The following is a 27,915-nucleotide window of genomic DNA, read 5'->3' on the forward strand; positions in this document are numbered from 1 at the left end:
TTCTCTGAGATTCAACCTCTCGTCTATTATAAAATTTGGATAAAAAGTTTAAAATGTGAGGCAGTTGTTATGACTCTATATAAAAATCTTGATAAATTGGGGCACCTGGGTGGCTCAGTTGGTTAAGCATCTGACTCTTGGTTTGTGTTCAGGTCATAATCTCATGGTTTATGAGATCGAGCCCTGGTCAGGTTCTATGGTGACAATATGAAGACTACTTGGGATTCTCTCTTTCCCTCTTTCTCTGCCTCTCCCTTACTTGTGTGCTCTCTCTGTCTTTCCTAGTAAATATATAAACTTAAAAAAGAAAAAAAAAACCTTAATACATTGCCTAACACAGTGCTAAAAAGTGATAGTTTAGTTCTATGGATAGTAATAATGATATGAAAAATAATGCCTCCCTAATCAGAAAATGCTCAATGAATGTGGATCACTCTGAGTATTATGAATTTTTAAAGAAACTATAATCAATCAAGTGATTTTATGGTCTCATAAAATCATAAAACTGGAGAGGATCCAAATCTCTCACCTTTAGTAGTAATTATAATAATTAATAGGCTATTTTCCCCCCCATACCTCAGAGTAATCCAAAACTTCAAGTGCAAAATGAATTAGCTATTTTTCACTTTTGGAAAGTTGACATTTAGCCTTTTAACTGAATGATCAGTAAAAATGTAATTATGTTGAATTTAGAGGAAAAAAAAAACATTTCCCTTTTCTGGATGATACATAGTTCATCAGTTTCTACTCAGAATTTTTTTTTTTTTTTTTAAATTTTTTTTTGGGACAGAGAGAGACAGAGCATGAACGGGGGAGGGGCAGAGAGAGAGGGAGACACAGAATCGGAAACAGGCTCCAGGCTCTGAGCCATCAGCCCAGAGCCCGACGCGGGGCTCCAACTCACGGACCGCAAGATCGTGACCTGGCTGAAGTTGGACGCTTAACCGACTGCGCCACCCAGGCGCCCCTCTACTCAGAATTTTTTAATAATACATAGAATGTGTAGTTAATAACAAAATACAAACATTAATTTGTCAACATTCCATTTTAAAATTTTGTTTCTTCTACTCTATAAGTAGACTAATTTGTGAAATAGGCAAAAATGCCAATATTTTTTACTTTATGTATATCAAACTGAATAATTATCTTGGTCAGTTCTTAGTGTAAAACTTAAGCATTATGATCTTATCACAGATTATCATAATCAATTTCAATTTAAATACTTTATAATGGATGGGGCCATAGACAAAAACCTTGGAAGAAGATGAGAATAAAGTAAAGGACTTTACATTATATACATTATATCCTTAGACTAATAGGTAAAAAAGGAACCTAAAATTCTTCTAGTTTGTCTCAATTTTTTTCAGAAAAATATCCCAGGCATTGGTGACAAAAACAAAACAACAATACAACACAACAATTAGGTTCACACATCAGAAGTAGCAGTTGTAAATAAATAAATGATAATCTATGGTAAATAAATTAAATAAATAAAATAATACTTTAAAAAAAATTAAGTCCCATTTGAAGCCCTGCATTCAAGATAGGAGATAGTCATACTCACATACTTCAATTCATTCTCTAATCATAGGTTTGTTATAAGTTAACTATTTTTTGTTTCTTTTTATTGATGAGCTTGTGTTTCTCCTAGCATCCTACCAACATTATTCCTACAGAGAGAACAAAATGAAAGCCTACTAAGAAGAGGTGAATTAATACAATGTATGGAAGTTTCTTTTCAGATGGAAGAAATTGTGTAAACCCTGCCCTTTAGTCCCAGTGTTCTGTGGGAAGGAGAGGTGACACAGGTTATGGAAGCAAGCATGAAGCATGTTTGTCTAGATTTCACCTCTCTGGGCTCATACTTAAAAACAGTGTATGATAGGTACATGAAAAAGTTCTTAACATTACCAGTCATCAGGGAAATGCAAATCAATAGCACAATGAGATATCACTTCACACTTGTTAGAATGGCTATTATCAAAAGATAAGAAATAACAAGCATAGGTGAGAATGTGGAGAAAAAAGAACCCTTGTGAACTGTTGGTGGGATTATATATTAGTACAGCCATTGTGGAAGCCAGTATGGAGGATCCTCAAAAAATTAAAGACAGGACTACCATATGATCCAGTAATTCTACTATTGGGTATTTATGCAAAAGAAAATGAAAACACTAATTTCAAAAAGATAATATGCATCTTCATGTTGATTGCATTTTTTGACAATAGCCAAGGAATGGAAACAATATAAGGGTCCATTAGTAGATGAATGGATAAAGAAAATGTGAGACACACACACATACACACACACACACACACACACACACACACACACACTGTAATACTACTCAGTTATAAAATGTGAGGTTACATTTTGAAGGCAAATCAAGTTCCTCTTGCACCCAATATCAAATCACCTAAATGTATAAAACAAATACTAACAGATCTGAAAGGAGGAATAGCCAGCAGTACAATAATAGCAAGGGACATTAATATCTCATTTTCAACAACAGATAGATTATCCAGACAGAAAATCAGTATGGAAATGTTGAACTTAAACTAGTCATTAGACCTGATGGACCCAACAGGGATACACAGAAATTCCACTCAAGAGTAGCAGAGTAGAAATTCTGCTCACATGCACATGGAACATTCTCCAGGATAGAGAATATGTTAGGCCACTAAAATTTTAATAAACTTAATTGAAATCTTATCAAACATCTTTTATGACCACAATGGCATGGAACTAGAAATCAATTACAATAAGAAAACTGGAAAATTCATAAATACTTGCAAGTTAAACTACATTCTTCAGAACAGCCAGTGGGTCAAAGAAGAAATCAAAATCAAAATAAAAAAAGATATCTTGAGATCAGTGAAAATGGAAACATAACATTTCAAAACTTATGAGATGCAGTAAGTTTATAGTGATAAAGAAATTCACATTATACTTAAAGTAAACAGGAAAAAGAACAGATTAAGCACAAAGTTAGTAGAAGGAAGGAAATAACAAAGATCAGAGCAGAAATACGTGAAATAGAGACTTGAAGACAACAGAAAAGAACAATGAAGCTAAGAGCTTTTTTTTGAAAAGATAAACAAAATTCACAAATCTTTAGTTAGACTAAGGAAATAAGACAGATGACTCAAATAAAATCAGAAATGAAAGAGGAGACATTTACAACAGATAAAAAAGAAGTCATAAGGATCATAAGTGACTATTATGAACAATTATATGCAAACAAATTTGATGACCCAGAAGAAATTAATAAATTCCCAGAAACATACAACCAACTCTTTCTTTCTTTTCTTTGATTTCCTCAGCAAGGCACAGAGTCACCTAGTGACCATCTGACTCTCATTTGCCAGGAGCTTAGTATACTGCAGAGGCTGTAAGACTGCAGTTGTAAATGGGACAGCTTTCTTAATTTCACTTCCTGGAAGATTTAATATTATTAAAGTGTCCATACAACCCCAAACAATCTATAGCTTCAATGAAATCCATACCAACATTCTAAGGGCATTTTTTCACAGGTGTAGAAGAAAAAGTCTTAAAATTCATAGCGAACCACATGGGGTGTATGGGAAGCTCAGTCGGTTAAGCATCCAACTTCAGCTCAGGTCATGCTCTCACAGTCTGTGAGTTCGAGCCCCATGTTGGGCTCTGTGCTGACAGCTCAGAGCCTGGAGCCTGCTTCGGATGTCTCCCTCTCTTCTTTGCTCCTCCACTGCTTGTTCTCTCTCTCTCTCTCTCTCTCTCTCTCTCTCTCTCTCTTTCTCTCTCTCTCAAAAATAAATAAACATTAAAAAAATTAAAATTCATAGGGAACCACAAAAGTCCCCAAATATCAAAGCAATCTTGAGAAAAAAGAGCAAAGCATAACATTCCTGATTCCAAACTATATTGCAAAGCTATAGCAATCAAAAACAGTATAGTATTGACATAAAAACAGGAATATAGAACAGAATAGAGTCCAGAAATAAACTCACACTCAAACTCAAACATTGTTAATTTTTTTTAATGTTTATTTATTTTAGAGAGAAAGAGAGCATGAGCAGGGGAGGGGCAAAGACAGAGGGAGACACAAAATCCAAAGCAGACTCCAGGCTGCAAGCTGTCAGCACAGAGCCTGACGCAGGGCTCAAACCCACGAACTGTGAGATCATGGCCTGAGCTTAACCGACTGAGTCACCCAGGTGCCCCCATTATTAATTCTTGACAGAGGCACCAAGAATATACACTGGAGAAATGATAATCTCTTCAGTAAATGGCACAGGGAAAAATGGCTAGCCACATGCAAAAGAATGATACCAGACCCCTGTGTTACATCACACAAAAATCAACTTCAAAATGGATTAAAGACTTGAATATAAAACCTTAAATGATAAAATTCCTACTTAAAACCATATCAGGTAAGCCCCTTGACACTGGTCTTGGCAATGATTTTTTGGATCTGACACCAAAAACAAAAGCAAAAATAAACACATGATACGACATCAAACAAAACCTTTTGCATATCAATAGAATGAAAAGACAACCTATGAAATATGAGAAAATATCCAATAAGGGGTTAATATTCAAAATATACAAGGAGCTCGCATAACTGAATAGAAAAGCAAAAACCAAACAAATACCCTAATTTAAACAATGGAGAAAGGGTCCTAGTACACTTTTTTCTAAAGAAGACGTACAAATGGCAAATAGGTACATGAAAAAGTGTTCGACATCACTAATCATCAGGGAAATGCAGACCAAAACCACAATGAGATATCACCTCACACATGTTAGGATGTCTGTCATCAAAAAGACAAGAGATAAATACTGGTGAAGATGTGGAAAAAAGGGAATCCTTGACCACCACTGATAGGAATGTAAACTGGTACAAGCCAGTATCAAAAACAGTCATGAGGGGGCACCTGTGTGGCTCAGGCAGTTATGTGTTTGACTTGGGCTTAGGTCATGATTTAACAGTTTGTGAGTTTGAGCCCCGCATCAGTTCTCTGCTGTTGGCACAGAGCCCGCTTAAGATCCTCTGTCCCCCTGTCTCTCTGGCCCTCCCCCCTGGTGTTCTCGTTCTCTCTCTTTCTCTCTTTCTCAAAATAAATAAACTTTAAAAAATGAAGTTCCTCAAGATTCTAAAAATAAAACTACTATATAAAATCCAGCAATCAATTTCTGGATATATCCAAAGGAAATGAAATCAGAATCCTGAAGAGATATCAGTACCCTTATGTTCATTGCAGCATTGTTCACAATAGCTGTGATAGGAAAAAACCGAAGCGTTCATCAGTGGATAAAGGAAATATGATATATTCTATATTCACTAGAATATACTTCACATTCAGTATATAATATTACACAACTCAGTTAGAAAAGAACATTAGAATATTCAGCTTAATATAATTACATCACATAGATTCTCCTGTCCCTCTCCCTTATTGCAGTCTTAATAAACAATTACATTACCTATCATGAAAAAATGAAACTGAGTAAGGAAAAATCTAGTGAAAAAAGTACACATATTTTTATTTATTCTTAAATTTATTTCTTTTGAGAGCAAGAGAGCGCATGTGAGCAGGGGAGAGGCAGAGAGAGAGAGAATCCCAAGCAGGATCTGTGCTGACAGCATGATGCCTGATGTGGGGCTCGAACCATGAGGTCGTGACCTGAGCCAAAATCAAGAAGTTGGATGCTTAACCCAGTGAGTCACTCACGGGCCCCAATACACATATTTTGAAAGTGAAGAGACTTAAATATATATTTTATATGTATTTAGTATGTTATTTATCCTTAAAAAAGAAGAAAATCTGCCATTTGCAACAACATGGATGAATCTGGAGGGCATTATGGTAAGTGAAGTAAATCAGAAAGAGAAAGACAGTTACAGAATTACAGCATGGTATCACTTACATGTGGAATAAAAAAAAATCAAACTCATAGAGACAGAGTAGAATGCTGGTTACCAGGGGCTGGGAAGGTGGGGTAAAGAGGAAGATGCTGGTTAAAGATACAAACTGTTAGAAGATGAATAAGATTTGAGGATCTAGTGTATAACATGGTGACTGTAGTTGCTAATACTGTGTAACTGAAATTTGCTAAGAGAGTAGAACTTAAGTATTCTCACTAAAAAAGTAAATATGTGAAGTGATGGATTTGTTCATTAATTCAACTGTTGGAATCTTTTATATACACACACACACATATCAGGTCATTATGTAATACACTTTAAACATATTACACCTCTATCAATCATACCTCAGTAAAACTGGAAAAAATATGTTTCTCATGAAAACTGTGGTAGGAAAGACACCTCAGGGAGAAGATGAATTTTGAGGAGGATATTGTAGAACTTCTCTTGGATTTGAGTGAAAGAAGCCAGTTAATAAACCTAAGTAATTTTAAAAGTTACTCTTTAATAAAAGTTGGTCTTTGTATTCTAGCCCTAAGAAACATTCTATTAAATGCTGAACCTTTGGAAACAGTGAAGACATTACTGAAACAGGAATGTGACTTTTCATATAGTTCATCCTTAAAAGGGTCCAGTCACTCGTGATGTATAATACAGTTTTCAAAACATTCTTAAATTAAACCTTCATCTTTGTGTTTTCTTTTTGTGTGACTGATAAATTGAATTTGACATTCCTCAAAACAATTACATTTTATATAACTTTAGTTTTCTTGATCAAAAGACATTATAATCTATTTACTTTCATGACTAATTTTCTGGTTGAACGATGAAAACTTAAAAAATACAACCTATTTTGTCCAGTACTAAGGCCAGCATTTTTAATGAGACCATGCTATTTGCAATTGTTCTTCAGTTATACCTTGAAGAGTCTACAAGTGTTTCATCCTTTCGTTTTTTTCAATGTCTGCAATCGTGTGATTTTCCTCCCAATAAACTCCAAAAAGTCTCCTTTAGTAATATTTTTGGCACCTACGTGTTGCCAAGCCCAGTGGCCGAGTGACCAGTTCTCAAAACAGTCAGCTATCTTTCTTTAAATACTTTTTTTTTTTGTAATTTGGATTTTAGGTCACCACATTCTTGTAACTTTCTTCTTATTTCAGTGACCACTCTATATTGGTCTTCTTTGCAGGAATCTTCCTTCTTTTTATAGTCTTTAAATATCGTAGTGCTTCAGGGCTTAGAACTTGGCCATCCTTTTGTCTCTTTAAATTTTTTTTTCATGTTTATTTATTTTTGACAGAGGGAGGGAGAGAGTGGGAGCAGGAGAGGGGCAGAGAGAGAGGGAGACAGAGAATCCGAAGCAGGGTCCAGGCTCTGAGCTGTCAGCACGGAGCCAGACCTAGGGCTCAAGCTCATGAACTGTGAGATCATTACCTGAGCCCAAGTCGGGCACCTGACTGAGCCATGCAGGCACCCCCTTTTATCTTTTTATACTCATTTTCCTTGGGATGTGTAACTTTAACAACATCAAAGACTTCTAAATTTTGAATTCCTGCTTGGACTTCTGTATTTACTGATCTACTGGCTTGACACTCCTATTTAGATCTAGAGGGCCTCTCAATCTCAATATAGCTTTAGGCTAACATTTGATATTTGCACTCATAACTGTTCAGTTCCAAGTATTTTCAGTTTTAGAAAATAACACAGTTTAGAAATTTTGAAATATACTCCAAATATATTTCTTATCACGTTCTCTGCCACTACCCCAGCCAAGCTGCCAACCATCTCTTGCTTTGATTATTCAGTCATTTCCTGATTTGTCTCATTTCTGCCATTTTGTTTCTTCCCATAGACTGTTCATTCATACATTGCAGTCAGAGTGACTGCTTTAATATAAAAGTTTTGTTTCTACATGTCTTAGATTATTCTGGCTCCTTTCAATGAACCACTGTTCTCTATATGATCCAGTTTGGGCTCCACTAAAACTCCATCCCTGGGTTTTGTTTTCCCTTTTCCCCACTATGTTTTAACCACTTGGCCTCTTTTCTGTTCCTCAAACATCTCCCCAAAAGTCTCTTTCTCTAGAAAAATGCAAACCTCACCCTTTACCTCAGGCATGTCTCTGCTCAAATAGCGACTTTTTCACTTATCCACCTGGTCCAAAATAGTCACTCTCATTTATTCTGTCTTCACATAAGCATACTACTTATCACTGTTTGACATTATCTTAATCATATATTTGCTTTTTAAAAATATTTTTTATCCTCTGCCTTCCTAAAATGTAAAGTCCAAGAAGGAAAAAGACTGTACCACATACTCTTAGAAGAATAACTCAGTGACAGACTGATTGAATGAATGAGTGAATGAATGAATGAATGAATGATGCCTATCTCTGTTAAATCTTTTCTCAAACTAGTTTCCTCTGTGCGTCTCATCTTTTGAAGCCCGGACTTGATGAGTCTGATCTTATACGTTGAGAGCCAGGCAACTTAAAAGGAAGATGGGCACAACCATTTATAGTGCCTTTAATATTTATGTAGCTTGTATTGAGATAGTGCTTCTACTGCTGTAGAAACAACAATCTGGCGACTGTGTGTTTAAAATGACTATTTGAATATTGTCCACTTTAGCAAGAAGTATTGCTAGAAAATGTAGTGCCCCAAGAAAGGATGGTCATTTTGTAAGGAAAAACTTTAATGAGATAAGGTGAGCTGTTAGAACTTGAGGTTTTTGAGATTTACAAAACAAACAAACAAACAAACAAACAAACAATTTTTTTCCAGAGCGCTGAGGAGTATTTTCTAAGTGTCAACTAAAAAGTGGTAAATAAAAAGTATCTGGAAAAAAAACAAAACAAAAACAGTTTCCATATCCAGCCAGTGTTCGATAACTTTTATGCCTCTGGTGGAAATGAACTGCTATAGAATATGCTCATCATTTTACTAGTATAGGAACCTTCAATATTACCTAGGAAGAATTATTGAAAATTAAATATCTAGTGGATGTTAAGTCTCTCATAAATAGAATTTACTTGGAGAAATACGATAATATTTGGTTAGCACTGTCTGTGAAATTGACATTAGAGAGATTAACAAGATACTTTCTAGACATTATTACCCACAAGAATGAGGAATAAGGCAAATTAAATGAAATCTCTTGTTTTAAAATTCTAGGAAGCAGAAACAAACACAAAGATTTCTTGTACAATCTTACTTAAATATCCAATAGTAATCAGGTTTCTTTTACTGTAACTTCCTAAGAAGAATATCTGCAGATTTCATTCTTTCTGTAAAAGTTAACACTATTGAGTCTTTATAAATAACACTGTTTGAAACTCTGGACTTCATATTTCTTTCATTTGCTGCCAGACCATAGGGTCAGAGCTCTTATCATGTAAAGCCCCTGAAAAAGTTATAATGCGACTTGCTCTTCTGACTTCATATAATAAAATGCAAAAAAGACAAGCATATTTCAAAGCTTATATGTGCATGTGAGGCCATATGTACCACCACTCATTTTGTTTCTAACCAATTATTAAGCTCATTGTATTCATAAAGGCTTTAAACTTTAAGTAAATTAGCTCATCAAGATAGTTTTGACGTGCCAGAAACCATATTGTGGCTACAGCGATTTTACTGAGTAAATCTGAAGTTTTTTTCTTATTTTTTTCACATGGGTTTCATTTTTCCTAGAGGATTCAAAACAAAATCAAGTCTATCCTTTACTTTAATTAAATATATTATGAGGTAAAGTAGGCATAATTGTCTTGATGCTCTGTTAAAAAAGCCTGCATTTCTAAAATATACAACTATCTTGTAGAAATAGAGTTTGCTACTAATGGAATCACTGTCTGCCAAGTGATACAACACACAGAAATCCTAGCATCTAGATGTTACCAAGGACCTTAGGGGGGTACAGTAGGCTGAAACCATAGAGTGCTCTACAAGAGTATATGTCTTTTATAACATCTGTCTTTTATCAATAGTAGCAGATAAACTATATGCCTGTATTTAATTTTAAATGTTTCCAGGTTTTTAAAAATAAAATATTTATTCTAAATGTAATATGCAATTATGAATGTATTCAGATATAAGATATTTTCATTTTCATTTAATGGGTAATTCATTTCCGAGCAAGCTGATGTGTCTTTTATTTGTGAAAGCTCATCAAGGGACTGTTCCTTTCCTTGTTTAATGCAGTTTACTTTGCACAACCAGGCAGCGTTCCCTGGCTGATTACACTAATTTCTTTTTCCTAGCTAGCCTTGGAAGTCTTTGATATTATAGAACTACACTGACTGCTGCCAAAGGGGAAACTTTTGTGAATGTCTGATATAAAATGTTCTGCTTTGGATGAAAGGGATTCCCTAGAAGTGGATTTTAAATCCCTTTTAGACATTTTCTGCTGGCTGTTAACTCTATACTCATCATTTTGTCTGTGACTGTTATATGTGACGTATTTCAGTGGAAGTTGTTATGGGAAATTTTAAATACCTGCACCCTCATAGACTGACACATTTCCTGATTATTAGGGTCTGCATTTGAATTGCTAGCTAGTGTTGTAGTTTGGTTTTATACTGATTCGTTTAAATTCTTGCCCCAGTTTACCTTTTTTTTTTTTTTCTTTTCCTAACAAGTATGTGTTTGTTACCTGCCATGCAAAACACACCATGTTTGTTTCTGGGCATATGATAATGGATAGAGCACGTATGGCCTGTACCTTCCATTTCTACTGTAAATGAGACAAACACCAAAAATAACTAATTTACAAACAACTATTATAAAAATGATAAAAGAGGAATTCCACTTTATAAATTCTATTGTAAATAATAACACATTTCTTGTCATGGCCAAAGAAGACAGTATAGCCTACTGAACAAAGCAGAGTAACCATTACTAATCTCCTTAAAAATTAGAGCTTTGCTTAAAATAAGTGAGCTGGCTTCCATAGGCAAAGAAAAAATATTATCTATGCTATGTAAACATGGGATGGAGAACATGTTGTGCAGTGATATTTTTTTATTTCAGTGGACTTTCTGGATGAATTAAAAGTAACATAATAAATTCTGTGATGCTTAGCTACTTCAGAAGGAAACTGCAACAAAATGGTAGACAGGATAACAGCTATTGGCTACTGGCTTTAGGTTGAAGTAGGTGGAACTTGAGTGCACATTGAACCAATTCCAGTTTGTCACTTTTTATTTGTTTGTTTTTTATTGTTTCAGATGCTTTTACTTTCTCCAACGCAACTGTAATCTCTGTAGGCATTCAAGTGAATATTGACTTATTTTAATTTATGCAATAAACAACATATCAATAATACATGTTCTGTGCTATCATCAGAAAGTTCAGTCAATGAAGAAATTATTCATTTTTCATAACTGTGGTCATATTTAGTCCTTGATACTCAAAGACACACCTAGCTGCTTAGCTAGAAAATGTATTTTAAAATGTAAAAAAAAATGAAAAAAATACATTTTAATGACATACATCATCATTTAAAAAAAAAGGGAAAACAGAAACTGTGTTCCAATTTGAACCTGTGTAAACACAACTTAAAGTGAATCTCTATAATAGAATTTGTTTTTAAAGTTAAAGTGTGTCTATTATTCAATACAAATGAATAAGTGGAGAAAAGCCAACAGATACCGTGAACCCCTGGCTGTTTTCCAGCTCATAGTTCTGTTATGAATATACAGGGTTGAGAACTGGCTTCAGTGGTTGTGGATTGTGGTGGCTTAAGTCACTGAACATTCTTCATTTAGACTTGTTGGGGCTATTGCGAATAAAGAATAATTTGCCATCCCTTTTTTGCATGCATTTTTAACCTTGAACTAGAACAGTAATTGTAATATCTCAACTGATTTATTAAAATGAGTTTTATTAAAATAAGAACTGCTCCATTTAACAATAAAAAGGGTCGAGGTAGGAGATAAGTGAATTTCATATGTAAATGACTTTAACCAGCTGAATTGAAATATGTTTAAATTATCTTTCACTTGTAGTTATTGTGTTACCAATAAATTGGATTCATAAACTTTAATATAGTAGGAGATTTTGCAAGAAATAGTGCTTCATAAGTATAAGTATTATTTATTTATATAATTATAAGCATACGTCACCACCACCACTGCTCCTTCAGTGGTAGAAAACAAACTTCAGCAGAGTTTTATAAATATAAACACAAATTTTTAAGTGTTTGTTATTATTTAGGCAGTTATTAAAGATGACAGATTTTAAAAGAGGATGTGAGATATCTACTAACTGATCCCTGGCAAGTTATGAAATCTCAGTAAGCCTCAACTCCATATCTGTAAATAGATATAGTAACATTGACCCTGCAGTTCCTTAAGGAATAAGTGAAATAATATACAGGTAACAGTGAGTAGGATGTCTCACCTTCAGTGGATGCTCAATAAAGAGATGTTATTCTTCAAAATAGCATGAAAAAATTGCTTAGATGAAAAATGGCTTTACTCCATGAAGAAAAATAAGGGAAACGGGCTGTGATTTCATAAGTCTTTAATGCTTTCATTTATAAAGCTTGAATATTCTGTTATCCATCAGGATGAGAGGGATGGGAGTGAAAGATAGGAAGTATAGTTACAGCAGCCATGCAACTGTTTATGAAATAATTAGGGAAGGATGAAATAATGAAAAGTAAACTTTGACTTCTTGTTTCGTAATATAGCATACTCGCTATCCAGAAAAAACACTGCCGATATAGAAAACCAAATATATAGATTAAATTACAGCAAAAGAAAACAACAGCAAAGAAAAACTTCACAAAATCATGTTTGACCTCATGAGAAGCAAACAAAGAAATATTAGAGGTCATAAAGAACAAAGACAGATGAACTGTCCGTAGAACACAAGACCAGGCTTTCTCATGCTATCCACCAATCTCTGGCAGAATAGTTTTGTTTTTAATGAGTTAACAATGAAAATAAGAAAGAACTCCAGAAACTTGTTATTGCAGTGGGTACTGTAGGAAAAAACATGCTCTGAAAATTGTATCAACTGAGAATCACTACCAACGAGCCTGTTATCATGGGGCTTTGGAACCTACATTCATAACACTTTTAAGGCTAAAATATGCAAGCAGAATGTCTTCTTTAAGGTGATCCTGTGTGTTAGTCCCAGAAGATACTTAGCAGAAAAATCACAGATACTCTTTGTAGCCCATGGTGTAAACAAAGATATTTAAAACTCCCTGTAAATTTCTAAGAAATAGGAACTCACAAAGAAAAATCAGAAAACATGCAAAGAAACAAGCCACATGAAGCCAGAGTAAGCAGAAACAAGCATGAGAATGAGACCTGCATAAACTGCAGGTATTTGAATAGCCAAATACAGAATACTAAATGAATTCAATATACTTAAAGAAGACTTCAAAAATAATACTAAATGTACACTGAATACCAATTTGTTATGAGCTAAATTGTGCCCTTCAAAAATTTATGTTTTGAAACCCTAACCCTCAGTGCCTCAGAATGTGACTCTACTTGGAGATACAGCTTGTAAAGAGGTAATTAAGTTAAAGTGGGGTCCTTACCATGATTTAATCTAAATGTGTCTTTATTAAAAGAAGAAATTTGGACACACAGAGGGACCGCAGGTGCACACACACAGAGAATACCTCGTGAGGACACAGCAAGGAAGAAAGCAACTGTTTGCCAACCAAGAAAAGAGGCTTCAGAAGCAACCATATCTGCCAACACCTTGATCTTAGACTTCCATCATTCAGACCATGAGAAAATCAATTTTCTGGTTTTAATCCATCCAGTTTGTGGTATTTTTTTTAATAACAGCCCTAGCAAAATAATACAGTGTAAAAATGAGCAAATATTAAAAAAAATAAACTTACAGTATGAAAAACAAATTACTTGAAACCAGATAATTAATTGACATTAACACTTGAATTAAACACTCTTCAAGAGGAAGAATCAGGAGCAAAAATTTATCCAATAAGATATCAAGATTTATCCAACACCCTTACTAATTCAGACAGTGTGGAATTGCTGCAAGCCTAGGCAAATATACTAAAGTAGTGGTATACATAGTATATGACCCAGAAATTGGGTTACCGTTTATCCCAGTTTTGTTGGGATGGCTCAGTTTACACCAGTTGTCTTGATGTCTCACTTACCTTAGTAATTTTAGTACTCTCAAAATTGTCAGTTTGAGTCATAAATTACTATCACCGGATCTCCATATTTTGGAACTTTGAGGAAAGGACAAACTAGTTAATGAATGTTACTAGCAAAAAAAATTCAACCTACAGAAAAATTTAAATTAGATGCCAATTTACACCAAATTCCGAATTCAGTTGGTACAAATATTGTGAAAACCATTTAGCATTACATGTGGAGGATGGAAATGGAGTAAGTGGCCATGTACCCAAGCCTTGGTCTTGAATCTCAGCGCAGAGGAAGGGTATCTTTTTCTAATTGGTCTGCTGCAAGGGGCACTTTTTGCAAATCTGCTTTCCTGAAACGGCACTTTTTTATTTGAATTCTCACAAATTGCTCACATTGCTAAGGTGCTGGCCGTGGCCCTGATTGGACTTTAGTGCTAGGTAATAGTCATCTGAGATAACTTTAATTTTTGATGATACAGTTCTCATTATTGACTCACTTTTTATTTATGAGTCTTTGGAGTCATAAATCATTTTCATGTGTGCTCTTATCTAACCATTATCTCCATCTTAATATTCTGACTGTTCACTTAGGACAAAGTGCATGCTCTTAGGAGGGCGTTATTGCACAAAAAAATAAGATGGGAAAGGGAAATTCTGGATTCATAACTGCATCCAGAGGCTAGTTTTGAGAGTTTCGGAATGGTTTGATCTTTTGTTACTTTAAGTTCCAAGTCTATGAAACATGCATAATAATACCACCCCATAGGATGGGGTATGAGTTAAATGAGGTAACTTCTTCTGTAAAAGCTCCTGGTACTATGTCACATACATAACAGTACTAAATGAATGCTAGCTCTCACTTTTTGTGTTTATTTTTAATAAATTGAATTTATTCATCTCTTCACTTCCACAAGCAAATACAGTGTTGTTTTGTGATTTTGCCATCCATGATAGTAATAAGATTGTAATAAGTAACCTTATTACTTAATCTTATTACTATTTTGAAGATTTGACAAAACCTGAGGTTTCTCTCCTTCATATTGGCAATTAGAAAATATCAAAGGTATTGGGTTAATAAACCATTCTTTATTTTTTAAATATTCAATTATAAATCTGAGTACCTGTATAAGAACAGTATTTATGATGGGTTTGCAGCTGGGACTAATTTACTTCTTCAAAGATCCCCTGAGGTCTGAGCGATGGACTGAACCCTTGTAAACTATGCTAGCATTATATTGAACTTTTTCTCAGAGTAAAAATACATAGAGAAAACAAAAGTTCCAGAACACACGGAGTAAGTGAATTCGTTAACCCTAAAGACTGGACTTGAATTCAGTCAATCTTTCTGAAATTAAAGAAATGCAGAAATTCTGATGTTAAACTGAAATAATTTGTAGGAACCTATTTGAAGTCTTTAAACAAGATGAAGTCCTTCAAAAGAAAACTCCAAAGTTGTCCCTGCAAATCGACCAAGTTTCCTAAGTGAAGAATACAACAAAAATATATGCCTTCTAGGATGTGGTTTCTCTTTCGGTGAGCAAGGTTAAGGAGAAGCCAAGCAATTGGCAGGTTCAAAACCAGTAGCTTCTGTGGAGTCTTAGTGTGGCAGAGATCCAAGCATGGAAGCAAGCACATGGGACCAAGCCAAGAGCCATATTCTGTGGAAAGCTGGCTTATTATAAGTTGATCTTTGAAACTAGCAGCCCATCGAGGTTTCCCCTCCTTGTCAGTATATTTTTTCTTATTTAGTAGACATCTTAGGAAGATGGTATACTAACTATAGTAAAAAGGATTTTAGAAATAGAAAATGAAATCGTCTATAGTATTATCATCCAACAAGGTTATTTGTATTAATTCACATTTCTCTTATATCCTGTCAATGTGCAAAGATATTTTATGCAGTCATAATGTTACTGAAAATACGATTTTATGTGCTAAGAATTTAATATAATAGCCTTCATGTAGTTTCATAATGTTTGTTGCCACACGTTATTTTATTACATAGTATTGCATATGATTATATATATGATACAATAATCTGTATCAATGAAAAAAATAATTGTGAAAGAAAGACATTCCCTCATTTTTAGATGTTTAACATAGCATTCTTTTTTTACTGGTTTAGGCACTGGCATAGTAAATATACAAAAAACATTTTTTTTTCTTCTATTACACTTTTCCCCTGAGGTTCATTAGTATAAATATCACCTTTTGGGCTTGTCATTTATTTTTTCCCAGAAAGTTATATGCCAAAATTAAAAACTACTGGAAATATCAGCCAAAATCTGTCATTAATTGAGCGCACTAAGTGTTCTGGCCACTGTGCAAGGAGCTGGGGATATAACCAGCTCCTTAGATGAGTTTCTTGCTCTGATGATGTTTCTACTCTAGTGTTGGAGATACACCATAAACTATAGAATGTGCTTATCATTATTCTAGATAACCAAAAAAGCCTGTGAAGGCAGTTAGACCAGTGGAATAAAGTGTGTTTCAAAGGGGAAGCCATGGAAAGCCTTCCTGAGTGAGATGTGAATAATGGGAAGGAGACAGAAGGTCCCAGAGAGAGAGAAGAGCAAGAACCAGGTCTTTCAACAGAAACAGATTTCCCTCAATCAAGGAATAGAAAGGCCGGTGGGAGTGAAATTGGGTAAAATTCACTTTTTGTTCTATATCTTAACATAGAACATGGAGGGCATTGTCAGTCATATAAAAGTCATTAACAGGACTGAAGCAGGGAAGGGACATGATCTTAATTTGCATTCTATAAAGCTCACTCTGGCTATTGTGTGAATAGTGGGTATTTGCAGGTAAGAAAAAACAAAACAGAACAGGGGCCCAAGCTTGGAGCCATCACAGAATTCATGTTAGAGAGAATGGTGACTTGAACTAGGATATGGAGAGATAAGAAGTGGATGGATCAGGGTTATACTTTGCAGATAAATTCAGATGGACTCCATGATAAACTAGAATTGATGCGTGAAAGAAAGAGACAATGCTAAAGTAATAGAAGTCAGCCCAGTTACTCCCAAGAACTCAAAGATATTTCACCAATCAGTAAGAAATTTTCCTTTTTAATTAAAAAAAAGGAAAGAAAGGGCAAAGAAAAACAATCCAAAGGAAACCAAAAACTTCAACATTTTTGTAGAGAGTGTCTGTTAATATTCTTCATATTCCCCACTTATTTTAAAAATAATAATAAAAACACAAGGCATTTGTGTTTTTAAGAATCCTCTACTGCCTCCAGGCAAAAATAAAGAAAATTGTTCTACTGTATGGTGTAAAACAACATTAGAACCTGCCTAAGTCCTCTTCTGGTACTGTGAACACCTGATCAAAACCTATTGATTATAATTCAACTTGCCCAAGGTGATGGAGCAGTGCCACTCAGTACCTCTTCTGTAGTCTGTCCACAATTCAAAATAATATTTGAAAAAAAAATATTACTCATTTAGAAAGGTAAGAATTTGGAACTTCTATTAGGCTCCCTCCGGAAAAAATATACTTAACACTGTTTGGGTGTGTGTATATGCACATGTATGTATAACATAAAGAAATATATGTATATATGTCATGTGAACTTGTTCAGCTGTAATTCTTATCTGCACTTCATTGCATCATTTGGAGATAAATAGTTACAGAGGATGGAGCTGTGAGTGCAAGGGAAATCCATTAAAATGAGCTTGTTTAGTTATGTTGAGTTTTCTTATCTAGTGGCCTTAGTCCCCTATAACTACTGCCCATTATGCCAGGTCCCAAGGAAGAAATCCAAGAAGCAAGATCCAGAAAATACATATATCCTTCATTAGGTTAGTGTGCTTTGTACAAAATTGAGTTTAATCTTCTGTTGAACTAAATTGATTATTTGGTATATGAAGGAGCCTCTTCTATGGCTATCAGTAGATCTATCTACAATATGGAAAGCAGTCTTAATATTTCCCTCTTAAGCCCATACTCTGATCTTGGACCTTTAACTCTAGTTGCTTGTCCACACTGAAGAAATCAGTCCTACTTCTCCTGTACTGCTGTAACTGATACCATAATTAAAACAGGAACCACTAGAGACATTCTGGGTGTCTCTTTTTTACTTTTAGAAGAAAAGAAATAATAGGAATTATTGTGGTTATATTATTCCATTAATATCAGTGTTAGAAAAAGCAATGAGCAAGCTAATGGGATCTTAGATTCAAACAAACAAACAAACAAACAAACAAAACTCTTGATAAGGGTCAAGAGTTATTATCTTTATAATCCATCAGAAATCAATAATTGGAATTACCCACTTATAGATATGTAATCCTCAAAGTACTGACCTTTTATTTAGAAAGATCATCTCCTTATTCAAAAAATGTCATGCTGCTTCATTTCCCCAGACCGCCCCCCTTCCCTCAGAAGGCACAAAAATATGATGCTTCTGTTGATGTTCAAATCACTTATTCAGTTTTTATGGAATGCTTTGATGTTCCAAATAAATCCCATTATACTGTAGATCAAAGAGGACAATGCCTTTCACCAAAGAAGTACAGTATACCAATTAGCATTTCATCTAGGAGGAGGTATATATATATTTTTTCCTTCAATAAGTCCTATCAGTGCCTACAGCGTGCCCAGAATATGTGATAGGACTAAGTGGGCGTGTTTCCAGTGACAAGTGAATAGGCATGAGAAAGGCACAAATGTGCTGAGAACAAAAGGTGTTAAAGTTCTATCATTATCATAAAAATTCTTTGTATTACTAATAATACTAATGACTATCATTAAACAGCTATTTTATTGCATAGTTTCTTCATCTTGAAAATATATCATAGACTAAGGAAAAATGTAAAAAATGGTTAAGCAAATTATAGAGGGAACTATTCTACTTCTTCCATTAATGGGGCTAGAAGTCTTAATCTAAAAGACTAGATTCCAGTTTAGGAAAGGAACAAAGCTGCTGTGGGTAACTTGAGGTTGTCTAAAGAGAATGGAGGAAGGATGCCTCTCGCAGTGCATGGCAGTTTTCCCTCTGTGGAAAGATTTTGACTGTGTTTGCATGTAGGGACCATCGGTACAACTACGAAGCTGAATTTTGCTCCCAAGTCCTTGGCATTGACTTAAGCATCGCACTATTTTTGACTCAGTTCTAATGGAAGTTTCCTTCTTGTGATTTTATGATCTGCATCAATTTTCAAGTTAGGATTAGGAGTCTTACTTTGGTTCTACTGTTGTCTGGGGGGACATAATTCCCTTGGGATATGAGATGACTAAATTAAAATTTATCATTGTCCAGATTCTCCTCAAAACTACCATCTGATACTCAAAGGAGTATCACGTGGTACTTTTCCCCCAGGTCTTTTCTTGGATAAATCATGTCCTTTAATTCTATTTGAAAACCCCTACTGCATTCATGTAAATTGTTTTGCTTTGTGATATGTTTCTGAAAAGGATTTTAAGATGATTTCTTTTTAAAGAGGCTAAGGACTTAGGTGACCTCCTCTTTCTGTGTGCATCTTTTAGAGTTATGTATTGCTATAAAACCTAACAGTTGCTTAAAATAATAAATATTTATTGTCTTACGTTTTCTGGGCCAGAAATTCCAGGGTAGATTTGTTGGGTGATTCTGGTTCAGGTTCTGTTGTAATGTTGCCATCAAGTTGTCAGGCTGGCCTGCCGAGCATCTCAAAGGTTGACTGAGACTGGATTATTCAGTTCCAAAATGGCCCTCTCACATGTGTGTTGGCAGGGAGCTGAGTTCTTTGCCAGGTGGACCTCTCCTTAAGGCTGCTTGAGAAGCCCTCAAGGCATGGCAGCTGAGTTCCCCCAGAGCAAACGAGCTAAGAGAGAGAACAGGAAAAGGCAGTGCCTTTTATGGTCTAATCTCAGAAGCCTCATACAATTAACTCCACCATTTTCCATTCATTAGAAACAAGTTATTAAGCATAGTTTTGGTCCAAGGCGGAGGGAATCAGAATCCACCTTTAGAAGGGAAAAGTATCAAATAATTTCTGGGTCTATTTTAAAACAACTAAATGATAGAAAGAGCTGCCCCCCCCCCCAAAAAAAAAAAACTGGCTCATGTAACATTCTCGTAGCCTGAAAGAGATCCTTCCCTCTCTGGCTTAGTATTCCAAATAGAACATTTACGCACCATCACAGAAAATTTAAATTCATGACTTCTAAATGTATGAAACTAATAGAAGCAGTGCACAAGATTCTGTACAGAAATAAGGTTGAGTACATAGCACCTTATTGTGTACTATTTCAAGCACCAGTAAGATGTAGTTCAAAAGGCACTTATCTTACTGTCAGAGGCAGAAGTTTAAAAATGTGCAGTATCTTTCCTACTTGGGAGACCTGAGGCGAGTGACATAATCACTTTGCATGTCAGTTGCTTCACTTACTTAAATGAATTCTCACAGTAACTCTGTGAGGTGTGTAATATTAACCCCATTTTATAGAAGACAAAAGTAAAGCTCAGCATCATTGCAACTAGCAAGGGGTAGAGTCAGTATTACAAGGCAAGTTTTGTTGAGTTGTACCAAAACTGCTTTGTTTTCTCCTGTAATTTCTGAGGAAGAGAGAACATTTTGTAAATTACTCGATGATGAAGCATGTATGAAACTCTAGGCGACACGTGGATGGCTCAGTCAGTTAAGCATCCAACTCTTGATTTTGGCTCAGGTCACGATCTTACGGTTTGTGAGTTCAAGCCCTGCTTCAAACTCTGTGCTGACAGTGTGGAGTCTGCTTGGGATTCTCTCTCTTTCTCTCCCTCTGCCCCTCCCACACACACTCTCTCTCAAAATAAACAAATAAACGTAAAAAAAAAACTGTTTAGTATTTTTTTAAATTTTTTATTCAAAAAATGTTTTTAATGTTTATTTCTGAGAAAGAGAGAGAGAGCATGAGCATGGGAGGAACAGAGAGAGAGACACAGAATCCAAAGCATTCTACAGGCTCTGAGCTGTCAGCACAGAGACTGACGCCAGGCTCGAACTCCTGAACCGCGAGATCATGACCTGAGTCGAAGTTGGAGGCTTAACCCACTGAGCCACCCAGGTGCCGCAGTATTTTATTTTTAATGAAGTTAGCATCCATATAAAGCACAAATTCTCATAAATACAAGTTATTCCTGTGAGAACCCATAAACATCTGCTTCTATTAATTAACAGATTTTTAAATATTGGCAGTTAGTAAAGGTGTTCTTTAACATAAAACTTCGAGTTAAGGTAAGCAACCGAAGAATACACTATACTACATTTATCTAACCCTGTGTCTTGCCTTGCTTTGTAATTTCTTATCCGAGGCTGAAGCAGTATGGAGGGTTGTGATTCACAGCTTAGTTCTGGTGACACATGCAGGTGAATGTCAGATCCATGGTGTTCTTGGATAGTTCATATCTGCCTTCTTTCTTCAAAGCCTAGATTCATCCGGTATCTAGAGTGTGCTGTAGATAGATAAAATAGGTATAGAAAGTTTACCTTTATACACAGTTTCCCTCTAATTATTGACTGTACTGCTCTGGGCCAGGTATTAAATATGATAGTTGAATAGCCTTAAATTAAACTATTAAAACCAAGACATATGCTTAAAGCTTAGATGGATGTTTGGGAATTCAGAATCTTTTGTTCTACTTGGAACATGGCAGATTTACCTGAAAGTTGAATTTATTTAATACTTAAGCTCTTAAATTTTCTTAAACCCTTATGCATCCAGATTGCATGTCTTAGTTATAGAATCAAGTGTTATCATTGGAAGGGGCATTGGCCAAATAAAGCATAAAGATGGGTGTCATTCCTATGAATGCTGGTCTGTTTCCTTCAGGCTGCAGCTAGCTTATATTGGAGTTTAACAAGTTACAGAACTATTGAGTATTTAATATGACTGTAATTTATTACATGACAACATACTGAGGCTGAAAAAGTGATCAATTTCAAAGTTCTCCCTTAATATGTAAGAAGGAAGTTGTATACTGGGCAAGTATGAATCACGAGGTAATAAATGTCCTAGAAGATTTTAACAAATGTAAATTGCTATATAAATATTAAATAAATTACACAATATTTTTAGGCTCTGAAACATCAAATCAATTTGCAAAGGACTAAATGTCAAACTAAATAATGCATGTTTATACATATTTCTTCTAAGGGCCATTGTTACAACTTTAGCAACACTGTTTGTTTTAAACTTTTTATATCCAGAACACATTCACGTTTTGGCATTTACCCCATAGAGGGTAAATACCCCATATTTACCCCTGTTTTCTTTGTTTTAAGCACCAACCTTCATTTTTCCAGCGAACAATTTGAAGCTTGAAGCTTTTGTAGCAACTGGTCACTTGCTCTGCTTGGATGAATTGCTGGAAGTTGAGAAATGGGAAGGAAGTTATCAGAAGATAAGGGTCCTGGGGAAAATAGTGCCCCTCAACATTTACGAGTGGAAGGAATTTGATTGAACTGAAGTTCAAAGGCGACAGCATTAGAGAATTAAAAATTCACATATTGGCAATCTGTGTCCTGAGGGGGGAAATGTGGAAGGAAGAAGAGTGTCTGGTGAGAAAGGGATTTTAGGCTGATACAATACAAGGATTATGCCTGTAGTAGTGGCATTTGTGTTATCGTTATCACTGATATTTTGTGTACTTACATTATAGCAGGTCCTTTACGTAAAGTTTTTCATTTTTAAACCTCACTCCCAGTGAGATTTCTGTCCTCCTTTCTATAGATGAGGAATTTGTCACTCAGAGCAGTGACACTCAGATCACTGACTAACCGCATGTAACAGGTGCATACCAATGACTTTACGTAAATCCAGGGCACGACTGTACTAAAGACAAGGCAGGTGGTGTACCACCCTCTCTCCTGGCTGCATCTGCCATGCTCACGGAGGCAGTTTGCCTTTCTGAATCATTTTCCGGCTCATCGACTCCCCAGTGTCTTTCCCTAGTGCATCCCCTGGAGTATACAGGGTTACTACACGGTCAGAGTCACCGACAGACCTAGCACAGCCATTGGTCAGTCAGACTCTCTGGGATTTCTTTCCCTTGCACTACTCTGAACAAAACAGCTGCTTATTCAATGCTGAGATGCAGTGTAGTGTTTGTTTCAACTGTATCTAGTAAAACATCAAAATAGGACTAGGTCTTAGCTGGTGTTGAGAATGAACAGACCTCAGAGAGCAGGAGTTTCAGACTGAGAAGAGTCTTGAGAGAATGTCGTGTTATCAGGAATATGATTTTCAGTAGGCAAGAGGGAAGAAGTCAGAGGAGAAGGTAAAATGAGCATCATGAGGGAGAACTTCTGGAAATTTTCAAAATTTGATGAAGGGAAATCATCACGGATGTCCATGGGGATACACCAAAAGATTGGCTGGGATTAATATTAAGATTCCAGAACATTATTCCAGCACCCAAGAGGATTAGCAAAACAAGACAGGTCTGAGCAGGAAACCAAGTCAAGGACTGCTTCATTATTAAAGCCTTACTCTGCAGAGGAAATTTCTTATAAGTAGAAATTATTTGAAGAGATCAATAAGAAATAATTAAAGAGGCCAGTTCCTAAAATCAGAGCAGAGAGTTAGAGAAATCGACTTGATGCCCAACTGTGCACATATGTCTTCAGTTGATTTGTTACAGAATTGAACAAGTGGAAGTTCATCCACAGGTGGAGACTAGCAGGGGACTGAATGATTTAGCTTTAGTGTAATAGACAACAGAAAAAGGCAGTTATGCCACTAAACATCTTGATGATAAATGAACTCAATTTCTTATTTTGACATTAATAATCTGAAGATGCAAGCTTTTTGTCAGTAATGTATCTGAAATTTACTAACATTGTCTCAGTTTTTATTCCCAAAAGGCAAATGTTTGCATGTTTGAATTAGAAAAACCTATTTATAAATTTCACATTGTAAAATCCAAAATAAAATGATTATTTCTATTATTAATCTTTTAACATCAGGTTTTTGTATTTGGCCCTAAATCCAAATGATTTTTTAATTTTTTTAATTTTTTTTATTATTTTATATTATTTATTATTTTAAATTTTTATTATTTTATTATTTATTATTTATTTATTATTTTATTATTTTGATATGAAATTTATTGTCAAATTGGTTTCCATACAACACCCAGTGCTCATCCCAACAGGTGCCCTCCTCAATGCCCATCACTCACTTTCCCTTCCTTCCCACCCCCCCATCAACCCTCAGTTTATTCTCAGTTTTTAAGAGTCTCTTATGAAATAAATCAGACAGAGAAAGACAGATACCAAATGATTCTTTTTTAGAGTTATATCTTTGCCTGTTCTATTTCCTTTACTAAAAACAATGAACTTGAGTTAGTAAAGGTTTGCCTATGATAATGTGGATAAAATGACAATAGCTATCATTGGAGGATTCGAGGAGACTGATTGTGATGGGGAGTGCCTCATTTAAATTACCATATTTAAGTCCCACAACAGCCTATCTGGAACATTGGCTTTATCAATCCCTACAGTCAATGTGTCCCTGTTGAAAGGTAAGAAAAAGGCATACTGAGACACAAACCTAGGCTGACTCAAAACCTATTTTTAACTGCTTACTGTATTATAAAATGAGATACATAGCCCACTAATATAAAGCTCCTTGTAGCCTTCTATTTCATTATGCAATAGAATAGGAAAACTCAAGATGTCCCTGGAGTGAGAGGGAGGAGAGCTTTGATCACTAGACTGCCTTGTCCTTCTATCTACTCACAAAGACAATATAAAATTTAGTTAAAACATTCCAGTTGTCTCAAAAAGACATAATCCATGGGTTTCAAATTGATTGTGGGTTTTTTTTTTCACATTTTGAGTCAAAATATCATGTATTTTCAAGTTTTCAATGTTTTTGTTCTTTTTTACTTTTTAAAAACATACCAGAAATGTTGGAAGTTTTGAAAAAGTTACTACAAGATAGCTACAAGGTACAACAAGCTACTTTATCTAAAAAGGGAAATCCTAGAACTTCAGCCTAAAAAGACTAACCTAGCAGGAAGAATATGATAAGCCTACCTAAGTCATATTTCCATAATAATTGATTTTGCTCTTCGAAAAATATTTTATGTTATACCAGTGAGCTGGACTTGAACTATACTTGCTCTGTTAAATGCTTAATTTAATAATAATAGACATCCTCCTATACCTTCTTCCACTGTCCACCACTCTACCTCCCATAGCCTTATGAAGGCAATCTCTTTTCCACAGCAGATATTGTGTGACTGTTGGAACATAGCAACTGTACAAGGAACCCTAGTGAAGGCTTATCCTGGGAGATCAGTTCTGTGGCACAGATTATTTTGGGATTCTCAGAGAGCCTCCTTACTTTGTCTTTTAAACCCCATTTTATGACTGCTCCTGGAATTAAAAAAAAAACAAAAATGTTCACTTTCCCTTTATGTCGTAATATACTTTAGAGGTGAGAGACATTTTGGTTGACATCTACTCTCATTATTTTATTTAAAAAAATTAAGATGCTGGGAAATAACAAGACTTGTCGTTTGAAGTTAGAATCCACATTTTCTGACTTCCAGGTGGCAATCAATTCTGTTTCCAAAGTCTTTCTTTCTGAACTTGATAATCTGAGCTCAAAATTATCTTACGAATTTTCACATTTGTATCCTATATATTAAATGGCACTAATTTTATGATGACCTTTTATCTTAAACAGAAGATATAACTACAACAAAATTTTTAGGATTTCTGGCCTATAAATAGATTAAATAGATTCTTTAGAATTAAATAGAAATGGGGAGAAGATGTTGGAAGAATGTCAAATAGCATTACATTTTCTTTTCCAGCGCAGTGTAAATGTCAGATTTTGTGGAAATACGTAATATATATCATCCTTTATTTAAATTTTTCCGAAGAAATTTTAAATATTTCCAAAGAAATTTTAAATTTTTCCGAAGAAATTTTAAATTTTTCCGAAGAAGAGAATATCAGCGGGGTTCTTTTGGGTTCTCTTTCCCACCCCACAAAAAAAGATTTACATCTACATATTAGTTTATTGTTAATACTCTTGCTGCTATAACAACTTACAACAAATATAGTGGTATGAAACAATAAAAAATATTCTTTTATAGCTCTGGAGGCCAGAAGTCTAAAATCAATCTTAAGTTCTAGTATTGGGTATTGGCAGTTCTAGTTCTGTCTGGAGAGTCCTGGGAGAATCCACTCCTTAGCCTTTCTAGCTGCCCACATTTCTTAGCTTTGCCCCCTCCCCCACATGACTCCTACTTTTTGATTCTTTTCCTTTCCTTGCATTGCATCTCCTACAACTACTCTGTCTCCCTGCCTCTCTCTTACAAGAGACTTTGCAGTTGCATTGAGACTACACATTGGTTCCATCAGGATAATCTCCCTATCTCAAGATCCTTAAATTATTGCCAAGCCCCTTTGCCATATAAGGCAACATATTCACGGGTCCTGGGGCTTAGGATGTGTTCGTTTTGCAGGGGGGTACAGAGGGGAAGGATTATTTAGCCTGTCATGATCTGCTATGAACTTGATACTTAAGCTGATTTTAGCTATGTTTCATGGATTTCACAAGTACTGATGTATAAAGCTTGTTCATTTTCCATGGGTAGCCCCTGTTGGCTCTTCTAACTACGACACTGCTGTGAATGAGTGACAGGATTTGTTGTGACAGGAATCCTTTGGTAAAAGGTCAACATTAATCCTGTAAGCCAATGTATTATCTCAATTCATTGTTAACAGTCAAAATATGCCCATGAACTGAGACATATGAGCCTATATGCATTTTCTCATTAGAAGTTGGTCATTTCAGTAACTTAACTCCTCTATGTTTTCCAAATTCATACAAAAATGTATGCTAACTAAGTGAGGTAGCAGATCAGTAAATATCATGATAGTGATGATTAACCTTAATGAAAAACCTAGGGCAGGCATTCAATTCCATCACCAAAAACCTTTGAATGCCCTGATTTTATTTATGTGCCGATTTAATTCCTACAGAAGCATTAGTACAGTTTGTCTTTTACTGTTTTCTCTGTTCTTCATTTACTGTATTCATATTTATACAGCTTAGCATATGAGAAGCATAGATGTTTGTACTAATTTTTTTGTAGTTGTTTAAAGCACAGATATTTTAACACAGAGAACATTTGTTGATTCCATTTAGAGCTTTTTTTTTTCTTAATAGGAAATAATATACTTAGAAGTATGTTCTGTGGGAATTTGTTACAGACTGCCTGTATGCAGAAAGCTGTATGAAAGACTGGGAGAAGAATGCCTTCAGAAATAAGTTGAAGCCTCGTCACACGCATCCTTTTCACCCAGAAGTAAGTGCCTCATGGCAACAAGGGTATAAAAATTCTGTAGGACCATGAATCATGAGTGAGAAGATAGGAGATAGAGGGGGAGAAGGTGAGAACCTGAGAGGCAGAGGAAGGTTGGGATTAGACACAGACTCTGTTCTGAACTGGCTCATTGCAATAATGTAAACAGTTCCAAAGTTCACATCTAAGCACATGCCAGTGGTAGAGATCTCTGTTTACCTGCGGACATTGTTGTAGAGGAACGGGAAGGTCAAGTTTCTGTAAAACCCCCAAAACCCAGAAAATTGGGTGGTAGACTGCCTTTTGCCTAGAAAAGAGTCATTCAGTTTGAATTATTTTTTAGGCACTAAAAACCAAAAGAGAAACAGAATGCAGAATGAAAGAGCTGGTTTTATAAAAAAAAAAAAATTCATAGTTTTACATCAAAGTAAGGAATATCAAAATACAGGTAATTAAAGTCATTACTGAAGCTACTATACTTGAGGATAGTTTTCCTGCTAAAGAGTTTCATCCAGTTCTTAAGACCAGAGTCACTGGTCTGTGCAGTCAGAAGAGGAGCAGAGGGAACTCCGG

Source organism: Prionailurus bengalensis, chromosome B3 (genome assembly GCF_016509475.1).
Source record: "Prionailurus bengalensis isolate Pbe53 chromosome B3, Fcat_Pben_1.1_paternal_pri, whole genome shotgun sequence".
In the NCBI taxonomy this organism is placed as follows: domain Eukaryota; kingdom Metazoa; phylum Chordata; class Mammalia; order Carnivora; family Felidae; genus Prionailurus; species Prionailurus bengalensis.